At 40.2% G+C, this 12,128-nt stretch overlaps 1 long non-coding RNA gene across 1 annotated transcript; it reads left to right on the top strand.

Moving 5' to 3' along the window:
- Nucleotides 1–9,854: 9,854 nt before the first annotated feature.
- LOC132041822 (uncharacterized) lies at nt 9,855–10,980 on the top strand. Its single transcript, XR_009411252.1, has 2 exons — nt 9,855–10,007; nt 10,706–10,980. It is a non-coding gene; the product is annotated as an uncharacterized LOC132041822 (long non-coding RNA).
- The last annotated feature ends 1,148 nt before the right edge of the window (nt 10,981–12,128 follow it).

Below are 12,128 nucleotides of genomic sequence, written 5' to 3'. Positions count from 1 at the left end.
GTTTCTATCATGAATTTCTTCCATTTTAGCATACTACAACACATATAAACCATTCATAACACATAAAAACAAGATCAAAACTCACCTTTCTTCTTCAACTTCTCAACTTGCCTAAAGTTGGCCAAGGATGAAAACGAGCAATCTATCGCTTCAACAACACTTCCACGTTAATAAGCACCCTTCAATTAGTAAGTTTGCTTGAAGAAACAATTTTTTTCTTGGCTAGATTTTTGTCTTGAATTTCTAGATGGCCGAATACTTTTTTTTTTTTTCCTCCAAGGTTTTTTTCTTGATTTTTCTAGAATACAAATGAGGAAGATGACTTATTAGTCATCTTTTAACTTACCAATTTTTAACCATCCATGTGGCCATGGCCCACCCCAAGGTGGCCGGCCACATGGTCACTTTTTTTTTTTTTTTTTTTTTGAATTTTTCAACTTTCCACAAACAGAATACTTACTAAAAATGGAATTGTTCCCAAATGTTTCCCTAACATTTTCATTCCAATGAAATCATACACAACTTAAGCCTTTAAGCATACAAAAGTCCCTACTTCGTATCTCGGGATAGTCTTGTCCCCAACTTATCGTAGTTCGCTCATGTTGTCCCGTTGTTGAAAATACGGTATATAACATTATCGGTGTGTTGTGCACCACATCTATAAAAAGGAAGCTACAGGACATTTAGGATGTTACCTTTCTTTCATATCTAAGATCGTGCGATAGAGCCAAGTCATAGAAAATGAGATTCCTTAAACTAACCTTTGATTTCGACGGAAGGACGACATCGAGCGGTAAGAAGAAAGTGATTGACGATATCGGAAGTTACAAAGCACGCAGTAAGCAAAGGTATGAAAGATATATATGTCGGGTCGTATATTGAAGTACGATTGAAATACAAGTTGAAGATTAAAAGGGAAAGTAAACAAGAAAGTGTAATAGGTAAGGCCAGTTGGGCATACGAGGTATGTTCATCATTTTCGTACCGTTGTTGATATCGAGCCCGTGTAGCCTACGATATGATATGATATATATATACATATGTTGGCCCCGTGAGGCATAGGTTGGTATTTCCCTCGCGTGCAGGTTTTGAGATAGTATGAAATATAGAGGAAACTCTGCCAAAATTTTCCAAGAAATAAAAAGAGAATGAGATATGGGTTTATGATACGCCTTGAAAGGTCGTGTCAATAGTAATGGTAAGATTTGACTAAGCTACAGTACGCCGATACATTGAGAAAGAAGTTAATTGCCGAATTGAGGATAATAATAATTAGGAGGTCGATATCGATATGGTAAAAAGGAATTTAGAAAGGGCTTTAATGATATTAAGAGATGATTTAGAAAGAGGACGAAAATGGGATAGAGCGTTATATTAAGGTACCAACTGAATTGATAAGTAGGATAAATTATGACGAGTTTATAGTTAGAAGAAATAATAGTATGATTGAGACAAGAGTACGGAGGGAAAAGAATTGTGACGGATATGAATGTATTGATAAGACGAGCTATGTGAGATATCAAGGATAAGATTGACCGGGAAAGGGTAAAAGGGTAGAAGTATGTTACACTATAAGATTGATTACGAAATGATATAATGTGAATCTAATGAGAATTGTTATGAAAATAAGTAAAGCTTAGTGAGAAAGTGGCAAAAGCTAGGATGTGATCTACGTAGCCAGAATATACGAAGGCAAGTGTGAAATGGAAAAACGAGCTATAGAACGACACAAGGCTTATCAAGTTCTCGTAGGAAGTTGGAATAAGGTTATATAATAACGGAAATGATAGCGAGAGTAAGAAAAGAAAGGGTAATTGGAAGAAGGAAATAAGAAGAAAGCGAGATAACGGGTAGTAATAGGCCATGACATGGGTAGCCAAGGATACGAGTACTATAAGTGACGGGATCGTGAAAGACTCTGCGGTTATAGAAAGGATGAGGAACGAGGTAAAATGAGGGCAGAGATCCAAAGGCCGATAACCAAGTATTTATAAGTAACGATGATCAAGGTGTGTTCCTCACCATTGGGAATCTGGAAGTCTAGGACGGAAAGTAGTCATATCCATAGGTGAAAAGTGAATATTGAGGTTTAAAAAAGGGCTAAAATAGTAATTGTGGAGTCGGAAAACAGAGACCCTTTCTAATTCGGAGGGAGATGTGTTATGAGAACGTTTCGAAATCTGTTACGACTTCAATTTACTCCAGATTATGTGATGAAGGTCATGCGGTGAAGTGGACGCTATCATACTAGCATTTAAGCATCGTATTCCATCAGAGCTCCAAGGTTAAGCGTGCTGGAGTGAGAGAAATTTTAGGATGGGTGACCCCCTGGGAAGTGTTCTAAAAGTCCTATAAACTCGGTGCATAAGATGCAAATGAGCAGCCTAGAGTAGCCTAAGGGGAAATTAAGACGCGGGTAGGCGAGCGTGTGGGCCAAGCCCAAAAAGGAAAAGGAAAAAAAAAAAAAAAGATTTAAAAAGTCACGATGGACAAAGTATAAGCCAATCGACGTGAAAAAAATTGAAAAGAAAAAAAAAAAAAACGTTTAAAAAAAAGGAAGAGGGAAAAAAAAAATAGGGAAAAACAGTAGAAGAAAAGAAAAGAAAGGGAGAAAAAGAAGAGAAAAGAGGGTATAAAAATAAGACCTTTCATCCCAAATTATCAAGGTAATGACTCTAGTCTTTTATTTAAGTTTATTACTTAATTAGGGGTGAATTTTTATGATCAAAACATGGGGATATTTTGAGGAATTGAGAAAGTTTAGCTCTAGGGTTCTTCAACCAAAATCATTGATTTGAAAGGGCAAATAGTGTCGGATTTTAGACTTCTATATATCGTTGGAATCCTCTCGTTAAGGCCTTCCCGAAAACATATGTCTTGTCGGGTTTTGAACACATTGACCAGAGGGCGTTTTCGTCCTTTAAAATTTGACTTTAACCGTTTAAGCCTCTAAAAATATAGAAGTGGTTTACCCTAAGGGTTTTGACCATTCTAAATCCATTTTTGTGTAGTTTGAGGCAATACGGAGACTCGAGAACGCAATTTTGATTTATTGGAAAGTGTGCTTGAATTGTGAATTTGAGGTAAGTGAGACTTTAAGCTTTGGGTACTTGCTTTTCAAAACCCGTTTTAAAAATATGTTTTTTTTTTCTGCCTGGTCCATGTGTTGGGACGAGCGTGTGCTTGGCAGAATCGGTGGTCCTTAAGGCCAACCGCATATACTTTATTTTCAAATAATCCAAAACTCTCTTTATAAATTATTTTGTGATGTGATATAGCTGTGAGCCATGATATTGGGGCATTGTGTATGCTTCCCTTAGCATTGTGTATGCTTCTTGATTATATTGGGGCATTGTGTATGCTTCCCTTAGCATTGTGTATGCTTCTTGATGATATTGGGGCATTGTGTATGCTTCCCTTAGCATTGTGTATGCTTCCTGACATATTTGGCACATTGTGTATGTTGCCGTGGATTCATAGTGTTGACTAATTCTTTAACTGCCACTTATGATGGTTCGTAGTGTAAATTGTGTTGAGATATATAATATATTTGATAAACAGTGGTTTGGACCTTGGTTGCTATTATATAATGATATATTCATGTGCATAATATTTTTGTGCTTGTTGTGTGTTTGTATTTTCTAACACTTGTTCCAGGGGTATTTGAAGTGGCGGGTCGAGGATCTTACTGGGTTATATTTATGTATAACTCACTCCTTACCTGCATGTCCATGCAGATATCGTGTTGAGAACGAGGCTGGTAATTGAAGATTTCGTGAGTGGATTCTGTTGCTGAGGTGAGCCACCGCATTGTTCGTGGAGGCAGCCATTTCAGCTTTATCTAGTTTATTTCTAGTTATTTCTTTTATTTTGGGTTTACATGCCCGACACTCAAACTCATGTAACTCTGTTAGATGCTCCATGGTCTTAGCGTGGGATGTGGGCTAGAGATTCTTTTTATCTTAGCGTTGATTGGTTTTCATAAATCGATTATGGATTTGGTTGGCGACTATTTCGCATTTTTATCATTAATAACGTTGTTGGACTTGCACTTATTTTATTTTAGCGCTTTTGTAAATGATTAAGAGTATGATATATGGTTCGCCTGGCGGGTGGTGTTTGCTGGGTGCCAATCACGTCTAGCGGGGTATTTTGGGACGTGACAAAGTTGGTATCAGAGCCTAGGCTTTAAGTCCCGGGTCATGGAGCAGTGTTTAGTAGAGTCTTGTTCATGGGTATGTAGGCGCCCATACTTATGACCTTGAGGCTACTGGACATCTAGGAAGTTTTCCTTCTTTCATTCCTTGTTCGTGCGTGAGTTGAATCAAGTTTAACCTTGTAATATTTATTTCGCAGATGGCTAAGAAACGCGCATCTTCATCTGCTAAACGTGGTGCTGGACAGAGTGCTACCCGCGGTGGTAGACAAGCTAGTGCTCATCGACTAGAGCTCAGACTAGGACTCGTGCCACTCCTCAGCCTGAAGTTGTGAATGGGGGTCAACCCCGAGTTGCGTCAGAGCAAGTGCAGGAACAAGTGGTTCAGAACACTCCACCGGCACCAGCTGCTGCCCCTACTATTGCTATGCCCGCGTGTGGTGACCAGATTATTGAATGTGTTGGAGGCATTGGCGCCTAATCATGGTGGAATTCCGTGTCCTCGTGCTACTTCACAAGCACAAGCTCAAGTTCAGTTGAATGTTGCAGCTAATCAGACACCTCAGTTGGCCCCTCAACAGGTTGTCCAGTCTGCAGGGCAATCCAAGGAGTTTAAGAATTTCATGGATCTTAAGCCACCAGAGTTTGATGCTTCACCAACTTCTATTGAACCTCAGAAGTTCATTGATCGTTGTGAAAAGATATTGACTACGTTGGGGCTGAAGGAGACTCGTGGTGTGGAATTTGCCACTTTCTTATTCTCAGGGTCAGCAGAATCTTGGTGGATTTTGATTCAGAGAGGTAGACAAGCAGGGTTACCACCTATTACTTGGTCAGAATTTTTAGCACTGTTTAAGGACAGGTTTATTCCATTAAGCAAGCAAGATGACATGAGACGTCAGTTCAATAATCTGCGACAGGGAACTATGACCGTTACAGAATATGAGGCCAAGTTTACAGATTTATCCAAGTATGTACCCTATTTGGTTGAGGATCCGAGAGAGAAGGTGAGACGATTTGTGGATGGACTTGAGCATCGCTATCGTGGTCCTGTGGTACGAGATGTGCGATATGGTACCTATTCAGATGTAGTTGACACTGCTCTCCGTTACGAGTCCTATCTAGAAATGGACAAAGTTGAGCGTGAAAGCAAAAAGTCACGTAACACGGGTGGGTTTAGTGGTGCTCCATCTGGGGGCAAGAGTGGTTTTTATCGTGGGCAGTCCAGATCTACTCAGTCAGAATCAGTGGTGCAGTCTTAGTGGTTATTCGGCTAGACGGGACAGTGGTTTATCGTGGCCAGCAGCAGAGAGCAGAGGAAGGGTAATAGCTCATATCGGTCGTTATCATCCGAGGTGTTCTAACTGTGGTAGAAATCACAGTGGTCGTTGCTTTGGGGCAGATGGGGCTTGTTTTACTTGTGGTGAAAAGGGGCATATTGCTAAATACTGTCCTAAAGGAAATTCTGGTTCTAGTCGACTACTACCCAACCGCGGGGAACTACTACAGCTACACAGGGTCAGATTCAGCCAGCTAGGACCGCTCCACAGGGTGCTCGTGGACAGGGACGACAGGTGCACAAAGTTGCTCGGGGAGGGGAGGACCGCCGAGATTCTTTGCTATGACCGACAGATGTCGAGGCATCTAATGCAAAGAGTCACAGTATTATTACTATTGGTTCTCATGGTGCATATGCTCTTATTGATCCCGGTTCTACGTATTCCTATGTATCTCCTTCTTTTGCTATATTCTTAGAACGGAGAGTTGAGTCTATTAATGTGCCATATGTGATAGAAACCCCAGGAGGGGAGAGTATATTAGTGGATAGAGTTTATAGAGATTGTGTGATATCCGTTCGTGGCGGACACCGTAGTTGATCTATGTGTGTTACCGATGTCCGCTTTCGATGTGATTATGGGCATGGATTGGTTGGCATCATGTTATGCATCGGTTGATTGCTATGCTAAGCTTATACGTTTTAATTTTCCCCGGAGAACCTTTAGTGTGGAAAGGCATGACTCCCGTGACTCAAGGAAAAATAATATCTTATGTAAAGGCACGCCGAATGATTAATCATGGGTGTTTGGGTTTTATTGCCACCGTTCATGATACTCGAGCGGAGAATATTACTATTGATAGTGTTCCTGTTGTTCGCGAATTTGCGGATGTTTTTCCTGAAGATTTACCCGGCCTACCTCCGATGAGAGAAATCGAGTTCAGCATTGATTTAGTTCCAGGGACTCAACCTATCTCTATTCCTCCATATCGTATGGCTCCAGCTGAGTTGAGAGAATTGAAGGCTCAACTCCAAGAGCTACTTGATAAGGGGTTCATTAGGCCTAGTGTATCGCCTTGGGGTGCACCTGTGTTATTTGTGAAGAAGAAAGATGGCACGATGAGAATGTGCATTGACTACAGGCAACTGAACAAGGCGACTATCAAGAATAAGTATCCATTGCCTCGTATTGATGATTTGTTTGATCAGCTGCAGGGTGCTACTCATTTTTCCAAAATCGACTTGAGATCATGTTATCATCAGCTGAGAATCAAGACTGAGGATATCTCCAAGACAAATTTTTCGGACAAGATATGGGCACTTCGAATTTTTGGTGATGTCATTCGGGCCGACTAATGCCCCCGCAGCATTTATGGACCTCATGAACAGTGGTATTCAAGCCATACTTAGACCATTTTGTGATTGTGTTCATTGATGATATTTTGGTCTACTCTCTGAGTGAGGCCGAGCATGGACAACACTTGAGAATTGTGCTACGTACACTTAAGGAACAAAAGCTTTATGCCAAGTTCTCAAAATGTGAGTTCTCGTTGAGCACGCTTTCCTTTTTAGGACACGTGGTGTCCCGAGATGGATTCAAGTTGATCCAAAGAAAATTGAAGCAGCTTCGAGATTGGCTTCAATCCAGTACTCCCAAAGAGATACGCAGCTTCATGGGACTAGCCGGATATTACGAAGGTTTGTGGAGGGTTTCTCGAAGATAGCCGCTCCATTGACACGTTTAACTCAAAAAGGTGTGGTATTCCAGTGGTCAGATGAATGTTCGTAAAGCTTTCGAAAATTAAAGACTGCATTGACTACGGCTCCGATTTTGACCTTACCTATTGATGAGGGTGGTTTCACCATTTATTGTGATGCATCTCGAGTCGGGTTGGGTTGTGTCTTGATGCAGAATGGTAAAGTGGTAGCTTATGCGTCTCGACAGCTAAAGAAACATGAGAAGAATTATCCAACTCATGATTTAGAATTGGCCGCAGTTGTATTTGCACTCAAGATCTGGCGTCACTATCTTTATGGTGAGCCGTGTGAAATCTATACTGATCACAAGAGTTTGCAATACATATTCAAGCAAAGAGATCTGAATTTGAGACAGCGACGGTGGTTAGAGTTACTTAAAGATTATGATCTTACTATTTTGTATCATCCTGGTAAGGCGAATGTGGTGGCAGACGCCTTGAGTAGAAAGTCTATGGGCAGCTTGGCCCGATTTACTGCTGAAGAACGACCTATGGCTAAGGATATTCAGGCATTAGCCAACCGCGGAGTTCGGATTGATCATACAGTACAGGCAAAAGTTACTTGCGCTATGGTGGCACAATCGTCCTTAGTGGGGCAAGTCAAGGCTTGCCAATATGAAGATCCCCGTCTTGCTAGACTGCGAGATCGAGTGCAAAATGGGGGCGTTAAGTCATTCTCTATTGATGGCGAAGGCGTGTTACGTTGTCATGGTAGACTGTGTATTCCTATGGTGGGTGATGTGAAGCAACTAATTCTTGAAGAGGCTCATAGCTCGCGATACTCCATCCACCCAGGTGCTACGAAGATGTACCAAGACTTGCGTGGATTATATTGGTGGAAAGGTATGAAGGCCGATATTTTGAAACATGTGACAAGTTGCTTAAATTGTCGGCGTGTCAAATATGAACATCAAAAACCCGGCGGAGTAATGCAAAACTTGATTATCCCGTAGTGGAAGTGGGAAAGGATTACGATGGATTTCGTAGTTGGTTTGCCGAATACTTTCAAGAAACATGACTCGGTCCTGGGATTGATTGGATAGACTCACCAAATCTGCTCATTTTATACCAGTTCGGGTTACTCATACCGCAGAGCAGTTAGCAAATATTTACCTCCGTGAGATAGTACGACTTCATGGTGTGCCTATTTCTATAATATCTGATCGAGGTGCACAATTTACTGCTGAGTTTTGGAAGTCTTTTCAGAAGTCGTTGGGTTCACAGGTCGAGTTGAGTACAACTTTTCATCCACAGACTGATAGATAGTTTGAGCGGGTTATTTAGATTTTGGAGGACATGCTTAGAGATTGCGCGATCGACTTTGGTAGTCATTGGGACAATCAGCTGCCTTTGGCAGAGTTTGCTTATAATAACAACTACCAATCGAGTATACGTATGGCGCCGTTTGAGGCTCTTTATGGTCGCAGGTGTCGTTCACCAATGGATGGTTCGAACCGGGCGAAGCACAACTATTAGGTCCAGATTTGGTTCAGCAAGCCTTGGAAAAAGTTGCATTGATACGAGAACGGCTTCGGACAGCACAAAGCAGACAAAAGTCCTATGCAGATAAGAAAGTACGTGATATGGAGTTCATGAAGGGGAAAAAGTCTTTCTAAAAGTATCCCCTATGAAAGGAGTTATGAGATTCGGTCGGAAAGGTAAGTTAAGTCCTAGATACATTGGTCCTTATGAGATTTTGGATCGAATTGGGTTGGTGGCATATAGACTTGCTTTACCTCCGAGATTGTCTGCCGTTCATCCTGTATTTCACGTGTCTATGCTAAGACGATATGTTGGTGATGATAGCCATAAGATTCAGCCAGAGGATGTGGAGCTCGATGAAAATTTGACTTATGAGGAGGGTCCGATATCTATTCTTGATAGGCAAGTGCGACAATTGAGGTCAAAGAAGGTAGCTTCACCAAAGTGTTGTGGCGTAATCATCCAACCGAGAGGCTACTTGGGAGTCCGAGACGGATATGCGAGATAAATATCCTCATTTATTTGACGCGATAGTATGATCTAGATCCGTTCGAGGACGAACGTTATTTTAAGTGGTGGAGAATGTAATAACCCAATTTTTTTTTAAGGGTTTAGTTGGTAATTTAAAAAGGAATTAAAAGAAAAGAAATATTCGAAATTAAAAAAAAAAAAAATAGAAAAGAAGTAATTAGTGGGCCAAGCCCAAAAAGGAAAAGGAAAAAAAAAAAAAGATTTAAAAAAGTCCGATGGTATAAGCCATCGTGACATGACAAGAAAGCCATCAAACATGAAACTAAAAAAAAAAAAAAAGGGACGTGCAACAGAGAGAAGGAAAAAAAGAGAAGAAAAGAAAAGAGAGAAGGGAGAAAAAGAAGAGAAAAGAGGAATAAAAATAAGACCTTTCATCCCAAATCATCAAGGTAATGACTCTAGTCTTTTATTTAAGTTTATTACATAATTAGAGTGAATTTTTATGATGAAAACATGGGGATATTTTGAGGAATTGAGAAAGTTTAGCTCTAGGGTTCTTCAACCAAAATCATTGATTTGAAAGGGCAAATAGTGTCAGATTTTAGACTTCTATATATCGTTGGAATCCTCTCGTTAAGGCCTTCCGAAAACATAAGTCTTGTCGGGTTTTGAACACATTGACCGAGAGGGCGTTTTCGTCCTTTAAAATTTGACTTTAACCGTTTAAGCCTCTAAAAATATAGAAGTGGTTTACCCTAAGGGTTTTGACCATTCTAAATCCATTTTTGTGTAGTTTGAGGCAATACGGAGACTCGAGAATGCAGTTTTGATTTATTGGAAAGTGTGCTTGAATTGTGAATTTGAGGTAAGTGAGACTTTAAGCTTTGAGTACTTGCTTTTCAAAACCCGTTTTAAAAATATGTTTTTTTTTTTTGCCTGGTCCATGTGTTGGGACGAGCGTGTGCTTGCGTAATCGGTGGTCCTTAAGGCCAACCGCATATATTTTATTTTCAAATAATCCAAAACTCTCTTTATAAATTATTTTGTGATGTGATATAGCTGTGAGCCATGATATTGGGGCATTGTGTATGCTTCCCTTAGCATTGTGTATGCTTCTTGATTATATTGGGGCATTGTGTATGCTTCCCTTAGCATTGTGTATGCTTCTTGATGATATTGGGGCATTGTGTATGCTTCCTTAGCATTGTGTATGCTTCTTGATGATATCATTGTGTATGCTTCCCTTAGCATTGTGTATGCTTCCTGACATATTTGGCACATTGTGTATGTTGCCGTGGATTCATAGTGTTGACTAATTCTTTAATTGCCACTTATGATGGTTCGTAGTGTAAATTGTGTTGAGATATATTATATATTTGATAAACAGTGGTTTGGACCTTGGTTGCTATTATATAATGATATATTCATGTGCATAATATTTTTGTGCTTGTTGTGTGTTTGTATTTTCTAACACTTGTTCCAGGGGTATTTGAAGTGGCGGGTCGAGGATCTTACTGGGTTATATTTATGTATAACTCACTCCTTACCTGCATGTCCATGCAGATACTGTCGTTGAGAACGAGGCTGGTAATTGAAGATTTCGTGAGTGGATTCTGTTGCTGAGGTGAGCCACCGCATTGTTCGTGGAGGCAGCCATTTCAGCTTTATCTAGTTTATTTCTAGTTATTTCTTTTATTTTGGGTTTACATGCCCGACACTCAAACTCATATAACTCTGTTAGACGCTCCATGGTCTTAGCGTGGGATGTGGGCTAGAGATTCTTTTTATCTTAGTGTTGGTTGGTTTTCATAAATCGATTATGGATTTGGTTGGCGACTATTTCGCATTTTTATCATTAATAACGTTGTTGGACCTGCACTTATTTTCTTTTAGTGCTTTATATAAATGATTAAGAGTATTTGTGAAAGACAACACTGCTATGTTGGATTAGAGGTTAAATGTGGGCAATAGAGTTGTTCGCTAATAATACTGCGACCTATAAGTAGCAAGGGAGAAAGATAGAAAATCTCCTATAGTAGGAAGTGAGAAAAGGAAGGGAAAGGAGTATGACAAGATGGGCTACCAGCGAATGTTAGTACGGAGAGGATATGTGAAGTAGCATGAACTAGGAAGAAGGAAAGATCGTGACTAAGATTGAATATCCTTTATACAGGTCGTACAAGGGTAGTTATGTTACCTATGAGTATTTAGATGCTAGGGATGAGACCAAGCAAATACTTAATGAGAAAAGTTGGGTTCAGTAATAACAATATGGTTACGAGATTTTGGGTGCATTAAGGAAAGATGTAAAGATGGTTTAAGCTAAATTACCGAGATAGAATTAGTACTGAGGACAAACAGGACATGGCTATGGTTGAACCAAAGACCTATCCCGATACCGGTTGTAAGATAAGAGAGGTGAAGACAAGTAAAACGTAAGAATTAGTGAAGCCACGCTAAGGTATTTCTTGGGCTAAATTGAGCACCTTCGTATATTCGCGTAAGGATTGCAACATCATGTATGACAGGGAAGTTGAGAGCAAGATCTGAGCAAAGGGACAATAGAAGGGTTTGAATTAAAGATAAAGGGACGACACGAGATAATGTACCTAGAATGTTACAAGGGGAGTAAAGGGGGATTATAAGACGATTTAAGCAAGATGATCGAACTAGTCAAGTTACTAAAAGAGGGTAAATTTATATGCCAAATTCTTTCAGAATTATACCAGCTGATGATAGTTAAAGCCGGGAGCGGCTAGGTAAAGTTATTATATGAGGGGACTTTATCGCTACTTGATAACCAACTCTAAAGATAGAGACTAAAAGCAAAGGTAGAGTGACAGTTAAAGTCTTTTAGAGGAGTCTCAATACAGTATGTCACCCTCAGACTGACGGACAGACCGAGTGTACTATTTAGACGCTAGGAGATATGTTGTGGGCCTGTGTTATTGATTTCAGAGGCGGCTGGGATGATTATCTGCCACTT

This window comes from Lycium ferocissimum, unplaced genomic scaffold (assembly GCF_029784015.1).
Source record: "Lycium ferocissimum isolate CSIRO_LF1 unplaced genomic scaffold, AGI_CSIRO_Lferr_CH_V1 ctg11813, whole genome shotgun sequence".
Taxonomy (NCBI): domain Eukaryota; kingdom Viridiplantae; phylum Streptophyta; class Magnoliopsida; order Solanales; family Solanaceae; genus Lycium; species Lycium ferocissimum.
Note: the sequence above shows the minus strand (reverse complement) of the source record. Positions and strands in the feature narration are given on the sequence as shown.